Source organism: Canis aureus, chromosome 3, assembly GCF_053574225.1.
Source record: "Canis aureus isolate CA01 chromosome 3, VMU_Caureus_v.1.0, whole genome shotgun sequence".
Taxonomy (NCBI): Eukaryota; Metazoa; Chordata; class Mammalia; order Carnivora; family Canidae; genus Canis; species Canis aureus.
In genome coordinates, this window is record NC_135613.1 from 4995949 (window position 1) to 5012001 (window position 16053).

Consider the following 16053-nt stretch of genomic DNA (forward strand, 5'->3'; position numbering starts at 1 on the left):
CAGCTCTAGAGCTTTTAATCACTCAGATCAGGTTTCACTGCTGTCATGAGAGCTGAGTGAGACCATGAATTTTTTTAAGGGATTTTTTTTTTTAAGATTTATTTATTTGAGAGAGAGAGAGAGAGAGCACGTGCCGGAGTTGGCGGAAGGGCGGAGGGAGAGGGACAATCTCAAGCAGACTCCCCGCTGAGCGTAGACACATGAGGCTCCATCTCATCGCCCTGAGATCATGACCTGAGCTGAAATCAAGAGTGGGCCACTTAACTGACTGAGCCCTTGAGATAACAAATTTAAGGCACGTGCGAAGGCCCTGGGAAGCAGCCGTTTCTTTGGTTGTTGAAAGGCACAACAGAGCATTGACAGGATTTAGTATTAAAGTCATTCTGGGCCCCCATCAGTTCAAAATAAAGACCCAAACAGATGAAGAGGAACCTAAGTGGACTCTGGAAACTCTGATATATTGGTAGCTATCCGGAGCCTGTAAGATTGTTGAGTGTTCTGGGGAAATATATTCAAAAGTTCACCTATGAAATAGGAAGCCAGAAGAATTCTGGCCTCAGAGATAACTAATACGCTTAAAATCAGTTCCTACATGCTCAGTATAGGGAATCACTTATACATATCTTTCCTGTTCCTCCTCACACTCTGTTGGATTTCTGGGTGCACTTATGCAGATCCAGCATCAACTCACAGTATCTTTTATTTAAGGTAAAGCATAAATTTCATAGAGATTGAACTATTTACATAAAGCATTTCTGGTTCTTGAAAGGAGCCCAGCAGGGCACTGGGAATGAGGCAGAGGCAGAGCCAAACAATGGTGAAAGACTAGGGAATATTCCTAACTGGCTGAGCCGCTGCCAGGAATGGCCCCTAGGAATTTCCCAAAGGGTGTAGCTGGGTCCAGCATGCCGGGTGACCTCCGTCTACACATCCCCACAGCAGAAGGTCACTTCACGGAGGAACAGTCACATCTCAGTAACTATCCAACCTGGCACCTCTTGTAATAGGCTTGATTATTTCTGACAAACTCATTTCTTGTCCAATTTGATACGAAAATAAAGTTGTATTAGCACCACGAGTGCCATGTGAATGGCATCCTCAATGCTCTACTGTAGCAAACCCAACTGAGCCTTGAAAAGAGGTTCAACACAGGTAAAGTTACGGTCTCCAAAATCGCTCTGTTTTGCCTCCAAATCAGCCCTGCCTGGGAAGGCGCGCTCAGTGGGCCGAGCTGATACAATCAATGTAACTTTCTCGGAAGGAAACCATCTTCAGAGAAAATGTTAATCAAATTGTTTCCCATGCAAATGTAAAAACAGGGGAAACAATACTGGAGATAGTATCAATATTTTCAACATTAAGCAAAGACAGGCAATCCTTGAAGAGTGATGCTATTTCCATGAATTTAATCAATTCACATTCTTATCCGCAAAGCTTCTGTAACTTGCCTTTGTTTTTACAACCATTAATTTAAATGAGTCAAGGGACAGGTTTTGGAGGCTCTTTGCCAGAACTGAGAACGAAGTCCTGAGTTCCCAACAGCCAATTGTCAATTTGGTTTTCATTGTCCACATACAAATCTGAACCCCTGGAGCTGGGTTAAGAAGAGAATAATGCACGTATTCTCTGGGTCAAGCAGGGTTGCCAGAGCTTTTTTATTTTTTATTTTTTATTTTTTTTTATTTTTATTTTTTTTTTGCTGGGCTGTCCTTCCAGATCCTCCTGTGGGGAGGCAATTTTCCCTTCGAACCCTCTTCTACTACAAAAGAGGGAACTTGAGTCCAGACCAGGGAGGCAAGTTTCCATCTCTTGTCTCACAGTGAGTTGGTTAACAAAGAAGGAATGGGCAAAGGATAGATCAAGAGGTAGATAAATGAAAATGTTCCAAGAATATTAGAGCGGATAAAGAAATACCCAGCACAGAGGCCCTGACGCCTTTGTCTCTCGGAACAAGACTTTGTCATGTTGGTGTTTGCAATTTCATTTGTTCTTAAGTCCTAGCTTAGAGAGACAAATGTGAAGCCTCTTAAAATCCAACGTAGGTGATTCTCTTACCTCTCAGAAGCCTGGGCCCTTATTAGTAGGAGTCAGTGCAGATACAGCGTGACTCTCCTCTCTCACCTTTTATATACTTTGTGCCAGATCCTGATGCCACACAACTCAAAGTGGAGAGTGCCCACGGATGGGCAAAGACTGGCTTTAGATGCCTCCTCTTAACAGTCCCTAGAATTACACTCTAAACCGTGGGTGCAAAATAATGTTCTGAAGTGACACTACTGGGGCAACTTCATCTATGCCAGGGCTGGACAAGAACCAAAATTTTAAGAGAAATCATGGATCTTGGAAGCATAACTTCTTTCCCGTGTAGCACGTCTCTCCAAGTATTTAAGTCGTATGAGCACATCACAGAAAACGTGACAGTCTGTGTCACCTTCAAATCTTCCCAGGTAGGGAGAGAGCCAAGAACCCATCAATCCTAGAAACATTAGAAGAGCCACAGGAAAAGCTTTCTGGATCTTTCAGGCCTGAGTTCAAATCCTTTGCAACAATTTATCTGTGTGACCTTGGGTCTCCAGTTTACGAGGCTGGGAAGAGGCGATGAGGTAATCCCTGGAAGGCCAAGTCCAGGGCACTCCACATGCCCTTCACCAAACTTCAATCCCCACTCCTCATCGAGACGATCTGTAGCAAGTCTCATGAATCTACCCTTCAACGCCTCTTACCTCCCTACGCCCCTACAACAGAGCAGTGGAATCTCTGCTCAAAACCCTGCTGGTTCACCTATTAACTGCGCAGCACTGGGGAAAGTCATTTAACTACCTCGAGTCTTGGTTTCTATGTTTTACAAATGGGGATAATTATAGTCTCTACCTCACTAAAGTTGTGGCAAGGGCGGACTGAGATAATTTACGGGAAGTGCTGCGCCCGGTGTGTGCATATAGTAAATGCTCAGTGCACATCAGCGATTGTGATTCGGCTGCCACCCTAGGTGCTGCTTCATCATCTCTGTTGTAATCCCCTTCCTGCTGGCTTCCCTGTTTAGGATCTCTGTTCTTTCTATCAGTAATTCTCAATGCTGTTCCAGAAATCATTTAATAAAGCATTCAACACATCACTCCCCTACTCCAAACCCTTCAAAGGCTCCCTAGGGCCTAGGGATTGAAGTCCAAAGTGCTGAATTTGGCATTCAGCATACTCCAGAGTCCCAACCTTATTACCCTGCAGGCATACTCTGCCCACTGTCGCTTGCTGGCATACTGTGCTCGGGAAAATCCAGGCTGTGCCTTCACCTCCTGGTGTTTCTGTTCACATGGCTTTCTCCAGAATGCTGAAATGTGATAGTCGGAAAGCACCAAGTCAACGGATTTGTGGATGATTGGGAGCCAGACCATTTTCGAGCTGGAAAAGGCCCCAATGGCCACTTTACAGATGAGGAAACTGAGGTTAATTGGCCTGCCCAAGGCCACACAGCTATTCATCAGCAATGTCAGAGTGGCACTAGGCTGGTCCGCCTAGAGGGAGGGAATCACCAGGCAGCCTATTAGGGATAATTCATCAGCAATTGGCAGCAAACTTGCTGACAGGTGATCTTACTCCATTCGTGAGAAATGAGATGTTATGCAGCCAATAGGCAAAGGACCCAAGGCATGCCTCTCTAAGTGAAAACTGGGTGCCTCTCTGGATTGTAATGCAGAGCACGAGAGCAATGGGGTTGATGGGGAGAGGGCAGCTGAAATAATTCCATAGGACCCATCCCTTACTTCAAAGACACATCCTCTCGGGCTGCATTAGTCTCCTGACTAATGCTCCCAAATGCACTGCTGAGATTTGCTGAAGTTGAAGATTCTTTGCGATGTTTGCGGTAGGAGCAGTGATGAATAAAACACAAGAATCACCAATGTATTATTTCGAAGGCTAGAGTGCCCAGCTTTAACTGCTACGCTGCAATTTTTACTCTAAGATAATAATACTAATAGTGACACTTCATTTATATAGTGCTCCTTAGGTTCCCAAGAATAATATAACAATGAAAACTATATCTTATACTACAGTTGTGTCTGTATATGAAGCATATAATGGAGCAAGCCAGTTCAAGAGCAATCTCCCATCACTATTGGGATACTTGAGGTCAAAATGTTCTGCGTTGGAAGTGTTTGCATTAAATAACCTCCGATTTTTCAGCTTGGGTTTGGATTTTATATACGGTTTTGCTGCTACTGTCCATGAAATATTTCATAAAACCTTTAAATATGTTTTTAAACATTTAAAACCTTTAAGTACGCATGCTTTAATAGGTAACTAGAAAGTTGATACCTACTAACACAGCTACCCGCCCAGCTTCACCTCTCTGGTTAGTCATCTGTGGTTTGTGGTCTGGATTCGGGTCCACAGTGACCAGTCAGGAAGCAGGACATAGAGGACTTGAAATGCATGGCTCCACGAGTCCTGGGCAGCATGGTGATAACAGAGTCAGGTGTAGGCAAGGGGCCTCATCAGCCACAAAACCGAAGCCATTCGATATTCAACTACCTGGCCCATTAGGCAGTTCTGACATTCTGAGCTTGCCCTGAAGGCTTCCCTCTCTGGAAGGGTGATTTCCTAGAAAGGTGGGTCAGGAAAGTGATCTTGGGATGGTATGAGGCCCACCTCAGAGGCAGCTTTTACCTGTCTGTCCTTGCTGCTCCAAATCGCCTCGCTGTCTGGGCTCCGACAGCTGTCACCTGATCATCTTATCCTTGGGCCAACACAGAGGCCCTGCTGCCAGGAGCTGGGTATGGGAGCTGTTCCCTCCAGAAGGGGGATGTGACTTGGGGCTACTAGCTCATTCTATGGGGGCATCTTTCACACTCCCATCCATGCTTGGAGAGTTTCTATGTATTCCCTCCGGCCTTCTCCCAGCTGTTTGGCTTTGAATTTAGCATACTCTCTACTACCTAGCTGGGTTAGGGTTCCAATTTGGATCCTTGTCCCTGAATCTGGCCTTAGTTTCCTCTGGATAATATTTTTGGGAATTTTGCATTGGCATCCATGGGCCGCCTTCCCATACAACCTTCCCTGTCCCTTCCAAGAGACCAGTTACATACACACGACTCACAGTTACGCCGTCTGCCAGAGACTTCCACGGAAATCCCACCTCATCTACTAAGCCATCTCAGTAGGCTTCAGCATCGGTCCTGACATTTTGCCTAATTCTTGCTCAAATTAAGCTATCCCATGTTAATAAAGACTCCCTCTGACCTACTCTCATACCCTAGCACCTGATTATCAACATTTTCTTCAGCATTCAAAAGGAGCTCATTGGGATCCCTGGGTGGCGCAGCGGTTTGGCGCCTGCCTTTGGCCCAGGGCGCGATCCTGGAGACCCGGGATCGAATCCCACATCGGGCTCCCGGTGCATGGAGCCTGCTTCTCCCTCTGCCTGTGTCTCTGCCTCTCTCTCTCTCTGTAACTATCATGAATAAATAAAAAAAAAAAAAAAAAAAAAAAAAAAAAAATTCAAAAGGAGCTCAAAGCCAGATACCCCACTCAGTATTGCAGTGGATAAGATTTCACACGATAGTCCTGCAGAAACACAGGGAAATGAAGCCACTGGGGTTTCTTAGTTCAAGGCAACAGAAACAGACTTTGGGTAGCACGTTCCTCAGAAGATGGACAGGAATGTCAGGGAGCCTGTAGACCAGACACAGTCATGGAACAGGTGGGTGAGGGCACCTCACCTGCCTCTGCTGGACATGGGCAGTTACAGACGTGGGCCTCCTGCCACGGTGGCCACGGTGAGCTGTCCACGGCCAGTGGTTACGCATGTGTGTGTGTGTTTGTGTCTGCATTTATGTAAGAAACTGAATCCACATTTAAAACACACCAGGAAGCTGGTGCTGAGTCTGTATTCTTCTAGCTTCCAGGAGGGCGAGGAAAGCAACTCTCTGGCCCTTCAGGCCTCTGGAGGAGAAGCGATGCTCTTCTCTCTATTGAGAATCTTACTGTGAGCTACTCTCCAACACAGGAAGGGGTTCCAAAGCTCTGCAGCCAAACAAACAAACAAGCAAACAAGATGACAAATACGCAGAACAAGGAATGACTAACATGTCAAATATTGTATCCCAGGCTGCTGAATACTGAGAGGGAAGTGTCTTGTTTAATAAGATTCCACCCCTGCTCCTATTCTGGTTATTTTTATTGTTGTTGTTGTTTTGTTTTTAACCCAGCACGGTTGGGGACTAAGTAAAGCAACTTGGAGTGTGAGGCTAGGACACATGACAGAGACTCTGGATCACAGACTAAGGAATTAAACTTGAAAATGTTTGGGGAGACGATCCGTGGACTGAACCTAACAATATGAAGCATAACCGAGACATTAATAATCACAGCAATCGGGGATCCCTGGGTGGCCCAGCAGTTTAGTGCCTGCCTTTGGCCCAGGGCGTGATCCTGGAGTCCCGGGATCGAGTCCCACGTCGGGCTCCCGGTGCATGGAGCCTGCTTCTCCCTCCTCCTGCGTCTCTGCCTCTCTCTCTCTCTATCTACGTCTGTCATGAATAAATAAATAAATAAATCTTAAAAAAAATAATAATAATCACAGCAATCCGATCCTGGGCACTGGTTTAGGCACGTTTATATATTAACAGTGATGACTATCAGAGCCACCCTATAGGGTAGATGTCATTAACCGAGCGCACGGATGGGGAAATGGAGAGATGGTTAGAGCGACCCTCTCCACTAAATGTGGCAAGGCCAACCCCGGCAGCAGGGCAGCCTGACTCCAGCGCCTGTGCTAACAACCACTAAAGGTGCCTGTCATGTCTTACGTGCACAGCGACAGGTGGGGAAATGTGACTTAACAGCAGCACATAAGGAAAAACAAATAAACAAATAAACTGTGGAGCATAAGTCCTCTGGGTGATGTGACTGGCAATAAAAGCTAATGTAATGTAGCCTCAGGCTGCAATAAAAGAAGTGTGGAAAGGAGGGGACAGGCTAGTGTTTAGCTGCCTAGATCTTTGTCTTCAGTCCTTCCCTCCATGGAGGCTAGAGCAAAACCAAATGGGGTAGGTGCTCACTCTGGAGATGTTTAAGGCTGAGGAAAAGGTACCTGGAAGGCAATAAATACTGATAACTGGAATGCGGACGAGGAACGACCTCCATTCTGCATGGCATCAAAGGCTTGTATCGAATAATATGACCTCTGGAGAGATAGTTTGGCTCTACCTAAGGAAATATTTCTAAAAAAGGAAAGTTCTCAATGCCTTGATGGTTTGCACCGGGGATAATGCACCGCATACCACGGATGATGCTCCAGCCATCATGAGTCCACGGCGGTCGCGAATGCCTTCCTTCCGCAGACCATCTTCGATCGCTGCCCTAGTTGGGGCTCATCGGTCCGATGGCCCCATTTGTTTGTACTTCCTTTGCTGCACTTACTGTTTGTAGCTTTGCGTTTTTATAGACAGACCTATGTTCTGCACCACTGATGATGTAGCAGCTCCCTGGGGGAAGGCCTCAGGATTCGACAATTTCTGTGTGCCCAGCCCAGAGCCTTTCATTAAAGTGGGTAACAAAGAAATGGGTTTGAAATCGAGTTCAAATCCAGCCTTGCCAGAAAGCCCTGTGAAGGCTTGCAAGAGGTGACAGGGGCGGGGAGATCCACTCTGCTCTGTTATCTATTCAAACATGGAATGGAGGTAGTAATGATAGTGACTGTGAGGTGGGACAGACCCGAGGGCCAAGGTCAAATGGTACAGTCTGCCAAATATTATCAAATGACATTGGATCGGCGGATTATGACTTCCAAATAGAGATTCACGGAAAGCCCCATGTTTGGGTGTCACAACTTAACTGCCTAATGACGGAACTGGTTGTATTTTTGTGTGTGTAGATAGATAGATAGACAGATAGACAGATAGATAGACAGATAGATAGATGATAGACAGATAGACAGATAGATAGATGATGGAGGTAGCGACAGGTTTGAATAAAAATCAGACCACTAGTAAACCTATTCTAAAAAACCCCACAAAAACAAACTTGCCCATAGATACTGGTAAGAGATGAGTTAAGAGCCAAGATTGCGCCCAGTTCTTGCTTTGTCTGCCCTACATGACCCTGTGATCTTAGGCAAGTCGTGGCTTCTCTCTGGGTCCCCGGACCCTCATCTCTAGCTGAAGGTGGACTGAAATAGCTGATAATTCCATTAATGACCTCACACCAACCGATTCTTACGTCGTAAAGTGGAATGTCCACTCCTCGCTCGGGAAGCAGAAGGTCCAATCATTGTACAGAACTTTTGTCATCCGCTTTAATGAAAGGCTCTGGGCCTGCGTTTTTCAATTACCAGTTGGGGAACACTGGGAATGTCTGTTTTCGGATGTTTTCGTTCTGTTTTGTTTTCCTTGCAAAGTCTTACCAGTTCATAGAGACACTACGGGGAAGTCTCTTATTACATAGAATGTTCTTAGCTCGGTGCCTGAAATTAACTAAATGCTCAACAAACGCCAGATTTTCACTATTATCTGATACTGATTTTCAAATATTTGCAGGGCTGTCGGGAGGGGGAAAAAGTGATGGAGAGCAGGGAGAAAGAATAACTAACAATTAGGAGAAAGTCACAAAAGAGGGGCATTTTAGGTCCTCCTATGATAGGGAATTTTAATGAACAGAATTAATGGGTCATAGCTACTGTGATGGGTTCCCTGAGAGGTAGTTAGCAGGCTGTCATGAGGACATGTACGAAGCTGTGGGATTAATGGCCAACAGAGCTCATGCTGAAAGAAAAGCTAGACCAGAAGATCTCAGAAGCTCCTTTAATGGTTAAGGTTTGGGGTCTCTATGGAGACACAGGGTCCGAGAAGTCCGCTCAGCTCTCGGTCCAGCTGTTTGTCTCTAGCCATCCAGGGAGGCACCAGCTTGCAACATGCATCACATACAGTAGAAAACTCCTGGGCGTGTGGATTCAGGACAGACTGGGAAGGCTGGCTTTCCTTCCTCAAGCCCCGGAAGCCTAGACAAGGGCCCAGAACCCTCCCGAGACTCAGTTTCCCCATTCGTACAATGGAAATGCTCATACCCTGCCCACAGCATGAAGACGTAGAATAAACGAGGTGTCAGGTACAGCCCCTGGCACATGGCAGGATATGAAAAAGTTAGCTCTTCTTCCCTCCTTTTTCCCAGGCAAGCACAGGAGGGTATTTCCTTTCCTTGCAAGGCACACCCAGGAGGGACTTTGGGCCTGGGGTAGAAACACATGACACACAGAGGGCTACAGATGGGACACAGCAGGACACCCCGGAAGGTCCAGGAGCCTTGGAAAGCCTGGCCTGACTGTGCCACTGACTGTGAAAACAGTTGGAGAACCATTAAGGGCTGCAGGGGGGCGGGCCGTGATGGTTCCTGGTATTTTCAATGCTGCACCAAATCACGGTGCTTTTGCCTGCACCTGAAGGAGACCACGGGCCAAGCCAGAGGTTCTTTAGCTATAGTCTCCCCAGCAGTCAAAATGGTCACTGCTCAACCCCCTTAAAACCCCAAACTACATTTACCTGAAAAACAAACAGGAATGTGCTTGAAATGGAGACGATTTATCATGGGGCTAATTATCATTTAAGCTAGTCTGGAATAGTAATGAGCCCCTTTTAAATGAAAGCAAACCCTGTGATGAATATCTCAACAGCACATGCTTAGCAAACTTCCCCAGTAAGATATTACTTGAGGGCAACTTACCGCTGGCAACTCATATGTAAAAGGAACAGAGAGAAAATGCAAAGGTAGGAGAAGGAGGCAGGCACTTTTCAAAAGCCTTAATTATCTCTAAAATCTCCACTGCCTCTTGAATATTTTAAATGGAGGAGGGATGGATCGCTTAAACTTATGAAATAATTCAAAAAAAGGGAAGCACTAATAAACAATTCATCCCTAATTGGGAGAGGCCTCAATCTAGAGCAAATGTTCAGTGCAGGATTTTGGCCCCATAATTATAAGGAAGAACTGTTACCTGTCACTATTAGTCTATGAAACTGAATCCCAGGGCTGAGAGGACAAAATACTGAGCCTTTAGTGAGTACTCATCATGAATCAGGCACTGCACTCAATTCTCACTTTACCTTTGCAACGATCCTAGGACAGGAGTTTTATCATGATTCCCGTTGTTAGGGATGAGGCACCTGAGTCTCGGAGATGTTACGTTGCTTTATCTCCATCACATGCCCTCTAAGCACTGGAGCTCGAGCTAAAAAGAATCCAAGTACTGGGCAGGGCTGGACCCATAGTGAGTTAGGTGAGCCACTGTCCTTGGGCACGAAATATGAGGGCTTGCCAAGGAACTCAGCAACCAAGTCGAACGATACTGTCATGCAGTATTTTAAAAATCACGTTGAGTGGAGAAAGTTCATGAGCAAAATATCAAAATGTTGAGCAAAGACAAGGATCTTCCCCTGCACTTGCATGCCTTGGCCTCCTGCTCCTCACCCGAATCCCTTGCTGCCTGACTAGCTGCTCCAAGCCTCAGGCGTGGGGATGAGGGATGCAGCCTGGGTGCTCAGGATGTGATCACGGTCATGCTCTCCCACAATCCATGGGGGGGGAGGGGGACGGTACCCTATCTGGCACATCTATCTCTGCCTGCAGCCAGGCCGGGTCTTACTGAGAATAAACACCGCAGGTGCCAGGGATGCTTTAGTCCTCACCGGCTGCACTCACTGAGCCCAATGGTAGCTGAAAAGCCATCTCATGCATGTGAAACTAAAACCAGGCAGCAGCCTCCCCGACTCCTGTTGCTCTATTAGGTGACCCTCATCGTGTGGAAGACACTGCACCCAGAGCCAGTATCTTCCAGAAATTCTTACAAATTCTTAATCAGTGAAATCATGCCAGTGCAGAAGACCACATCTCGTGGATTTCTGGCAAAGAAGGGAATTTGTGGAGGAAGCGCGTGAAGGTTTTTCTTCGCCTGCAACAACCAGAAAAATTCAAGAAAAATCCCCAGTATCCTGTGAGGAGTTCTCAGTGTCAGAAAGGCATAGCCTAAGACCCCGGCCACTGTTCTCTACGGCCTGGAAACCCCTGCCCGCTTTCTGGGTTCAGCACCTCACATGGGTCTGGAGGAGGGAGGCAAAGGGAGGGGGACACCAGTATTGGGCCTACGGTGAGCAAGAGCACCATTAGGCTCTCTCACGGTGTTTTTTTTTTTTTATTTTTCCTTCCCTTACTTCGGTTCCTCTCTTCTCCTTCATCCTCCTATCTCACTTAATATCCTGGGGTTACCGGCTTCTCTGCCTGAGCTGAAACTTCACCCTCTCAGACCATGAGAACAGTGATTTATCTCAATAAGAATTCTGGAACTCTGCAACAGTCTGATGACTAATTAAACCAAATAACAATGAAATTTTGCCTCCAGTTCTAACAAACATGCATTATTCACAAGCACTTACAATTTAAAAGTGCTTTCTTTTTCTTTTTCTTTTCTTTTTTTTTTTGAGTTAAATAAACTGTCCAGTGGTGAGTGAGCATCGGTTTACAAAACACTTTGTCTTACTTTCCACTGAGTTACTTAATACTCCTTCCCATAATCCATTTGCATTGATTCCTTCTTCATCAACGGCCTTTGCATTCCAACACACTCAGAGCTGCACGGAACTGCGCTGCTGACTCACCAGGGAAGCAATTGTATTCAGTTAAAAAAAAAAATACAAATAAAAATCCACTTAAGACAGTACTTATTTTTTTTTAATAGAGCTTGCCTCTTAATTATAATATAGCTTTAGTGGTTTTCTTTTTTAACATTATTCTTCTGAACTTTCATAATGACGCTATCAAACAGTAACAAATATAAATCTGTGCAGCCTGAAATATGCAATTTAATCATAAGCAGTAATTTCCGTATCACGGAGGGAAAAAAAAAAGTCAAATGATTAAACTCCAGTGCGTGAGGACCAATCTTGAATTAAATTTTGCTCTCTGCTCAATTTGGGTATTTTTTTTGCAGCAAGATCAAGAATGGTTTAAAGATAATAGTAAAACATTGGCAGTTATATTAAAACTGCATGCCCCAAAGTGTTTAGCAAAGATCAAAGTGCTTTTCTTTTTTTTTGCAAATGGGAAATGTCTTGCAGACGTCTTCAAGACCTCTTGAGAGAACAGGCAACGATACCACAGCAATCTTACTAATATTTCTCTTCTTTATGCATTCGTTTTCCTTCAGAGTCTCAAACGATGCTCTTTCTGGCAGGGACTTAAAAAAAAAAAAAAGCCAGAAAATCCTCCCAGATCGCTGCCTTAGTGAGAGCTGACCTTGTCCCACGCACCTCCTGCCCAGACACTCAAGATTCTCCAACTTTCTAGTAAAGTCCAGGAAGGCGAGAGGAGGCTGGAGGTAAGGGATCCACGACCAGAAAGATGCGGGGCCTGACACGGCGCCGGCGGCAGCCTGGACCAGGGCGAGCCGGGATCCGGTCTCCCCGGAGAGGCCCAGACAAGGCCGGTGGCAACAAAACCGCTTTTCATGGTGCCCTGCGCGGCAGCTGGGCCCCCGCAGCCGGGGAGAAGGGTGCCACTGCCCTCTGGTGGCCGCAGCGCCAGCTTCCACCGAGGAGCCCCTGCCCGAGCGCCCAGGGCCCGGGCCACCGGGAAATCGCGGCCGCCACAGGCCCGGTGGCCGTCCCTGCGCACAGGGGGGCTCGGTGCCTATCACCGTGGTCCCCCCGAACCCCCATGGACGCGTGGTTCTACTGCTGTGCCTAAACCTGTCACACTTTCTCCAGCTTTACTTTTTCTTTTTAACATACCTGTTGATGTCTGTCCCCGAGCCCACACAGACCGAAGATCTTTACATATTTTAGGGGCGATGACATTGGACTGCAAAGGATGACAGCTCAACTCAAACGCTTGGCACATCCAGAGCGGGGGCTCTCGACGAACCAGGTAGCTTTCTCTGAAACGATGGCCACTTCCACCAGAGGGAACACCCACCCCAAACATACCTCGATCCCTTAAGTCATGGGCTCAGATTTTCTAGGAAAAGGTCTTGGGCGTTTACAGTCATTCTGCAAACACCTGGAAGCTTAAGAGGAAATGTTTCCTACCGACTTTCAAACTCCACAGACCAGGGTTATTTTATCACCATTAGTGGTTAGATATGCTCATGAGCAAGGTGAATACAAAATATTGAAAATAAACAGACACAACGGTTATGCTTCCTGAACATGTGCCTACACAAATGCATTGAAAATGGAGGAAAACTAGAATGGGATCTGTAGGTCTCCTTTAGACGGTTCTGAAAATAGATTTGAATGTCACAGATCAAAGTTTGTGTGAACTGTCAACTTCATAAGTCACAGACGTTCGCGGGCAAGGCCCCGAGACACATAAGCTCATGGGAGTCTGGCTCCGCGTTGTAAATCAAGCCTTGGGGTCAAAGTCATGGCGTTTCCCATACGAGGGTCCCCCAAACCAGAATCTTTACAAGGCAGCCATGTAATTCTATTCAAAGTGGAAGAAAAACCATGAATTATGAAGACAAGTGCATTAAAGGAGCATGAAATTGGTCTGTATGCCCCCAAATCAGGGCATGGCTCTCCAACCCTGTCCCCCTCTCCTCGCACAAACAAACAGCCACAGCCACAGCCACCCCTGCAAAGAGCAAACAAGAGTTCTGGGTCATAAGAAAATAGAGCCGTGACTTTTTTTTTTTTTTAATTCTCAAATTAACAAAAGATTGCATCTTAATTGAAAACAGAATTTAGGTATCTAGTAATTTTACTGTCTGCTGTTTTGATAAGATTGCTGAGCATAATGGAAGTTCTGAAGTGCTATCAAGATGGTCCACTGCTTCCATTAGAACTATTTTAAAAGCCTTTTTTTTTTTTTTTTTTTTTCTAGTAAGCAATAAGCCCAGTTTGAGTCAATCTCCATGTTTGGGCCTCAACAGATGATCCTATCTCAGTTCTCTTCATTCTCCCTTGCCATCCCTTTCCCCAAGGGTGGGGCAGGGTCGGGGGAGGGGGGGAAGGGGGGGTTCCCTGTTCTCAAACAATGCAATAAAATAGCCAGTTTATGCAGACTCTGAAATAACAACAAAAATGACAGCAACGATTGTCATTAGCAATAAAGCCCGGCTGCAACACATTTTTAACACCTTAATTTGCGACGTCTCAAAAGTAAGATGTAAAGCCCATTCTCACTCAAGCAAAGTTTCCCGGCCTCTCCTACGCCCTTCTCTGGTCTATACTTGGAAAAACTACTCACATTTCTTTGTACCAGGCAGGATTTCAGTTTTGCACGGAGGTTCCGATTCCCGGGCCCACTGGCCAAGTCTAACAGTTAGAGCTCAGGAGCGGCGAACGTTAGTGCCCAGGGGCTTCGGGTCCCTCTCGTAGTGACCACAGCTCTGACCCTTTGTTTTGCAACTTTTACTCCTTTGTTCTGCTGGAGGAAGACCAGGCTCCCCGCAGCTAGGGTCGGGCTGGGGCCACTTCTGCGCTCCGCTGTCTGCATCTCCCGTTTATAGGAAAAATAATCCCAGGACTAAGCAGAGGAAGGCCGGCCCCTTTCTCCTCCTCCCACGGTGGAGGCCCCCGCGCGGCGAGCCCGGCCCGGCGGCGGGTGGATCCTCGCCCCGGAGAACACCCCCAGCGCTCCCGCCCCCCGGGGGCCAGGCACCCCGCAAAGCCATCGATGTCCGCTGCGGGCCCGGGGGATAATCGATCCATCCTCCTGCCAGATTCATTATCGTGCCTTCCCTGTGATTAGACCGAAAACTTCCTCCCTGCCTCAGATGAACCTGATAGGAGGGATCCGGGGAGGAAAGCGAGGAGGGATTCGCAGCCGCCCGGCAAGATGTCTTTGGGGGAAAACGGGAGGGAAGGCTCCGCACACGCCCGCGCCCCCACTACGGGCGTCCCGGGGCGCCTCCCCCCATCCCCGGGGCCCCTCGCCGGCACCCAGGGCGTTAGCGGATGCTTGGAAGATGCGATTTCTTAAGAGCAGTGCGACGGCCCATGGAAATCCCGCTGCCTCATCAGCCGAAGCAACAGGGCTTTCCGGCCCCTGGAAAACCTTTACCCGGGAGCGGGGGGCGCACGGGGCACCCCCCCCGAACACGGCCTCCCGCCCCGGCCACCGCGCGGCCTTGGGGGGACCAGGGGCGCCACCCCGCCCTCCCTGGGGCTCTGCCTCTGGGGCGAGGCGGGCCCTCCTAAGCCCTGCCCGGCCGGAGCGGGAAAGGGGCGCCTCCCGCCGCCCTCCGCACCCCGCGGCTGTTGCTCCCGGGCTCCGCCGACCAGGGGCGCGGGCAGCCGGGGGGAGGGGGGCGCGCAAAGTTCCCGCGGAGCCGCCGGCGGTGCCAGCGCGGGGGAGCGGGGCCGGGTCCGCGCCGCCCGCCCACCTCCCCGCGGGGCCCCGGGCTCCGAGCCCACCGCGCCCGGGCCCCAGCGCGCCCCGCAGCCCGCAGCCCGCAGTCCCGGCCCCGAGATCTCCGCGCGCCCGGCCTCGCCGGGGGGGCGCAGGGGGCAGGGACCCCGGGAGGGGCAGGGACCCGGGGAGGGGAAGGGACCTGGGAGGGGGCAGGAACCCGGGGAGGGGAAGGGACCCCGGGAGGGGCAGGGATCCGGGGAGGGGCAGGGACCCCGGGAAGGGGCAGGGACCCGGAGGAGGGGCAGGGACCCGGGGGAGGGACAGGGACCCGGGGGAGGGACAGGGACCCGGGGAGGAGCAGGAGCCCTGGGAAGGGGCAGGGACCCGGGAGGCGCAGGGACCCCGGGAGGAGAAGAGACCTGGGGAGGGGCAGGGACCCGGGGAGGGGCAGGAGCCCTGGGAAGGGGCAGGGACCCTGGGGAGGGGTAGGACTCCTGGGAGGGGCAGGGGCCCGGGAAGGGGCAGAGACCCCGGGGAGGAGCAGGGACCCGGGAGAAGGGGCAGGAGCCCTGGGAGGGGCAGGGATCCCGGGAGGGGCAGGGACCCCGGGAGGAGCAGGGACTTGGGTAGGGGCAGGAGCCCCTGGAAGGGGCAGGGACCCCGGGGAGGGGCAGGGACCCTGGGAAGGGGCAGGAGCCCCGGGAGGAGCAGGGA

General features: G+C 49.0%; 1 protein-coding gene across 3 annotated transcripts in view; it reads right to left on the bottom strand.

Annotated features, from left to right (window-relative positions):
* The window catches only part of CDH11 (cadherin 11), a 148351-nt gene that overhangs the window by 131640 nt on the left and 658 nt on the right, over positions 1-16053 (bottom strand). Inside the window, exon 1 of one of the 3 annotated variants that reach the window (XM_077885751.1) lies at positions 14233-14476. The exons of the other annotated variants lie outside the window; for them this stretch is intronic. The gene's annotated coding sequence lies outside the window, so the exon portion shown is untranslated. Of the gene's footprint in view, positions 1-14232; positions 14477-16053 lie in introns of those variants that run through there. 3 annotated transcript variants of the gene reach the window in all.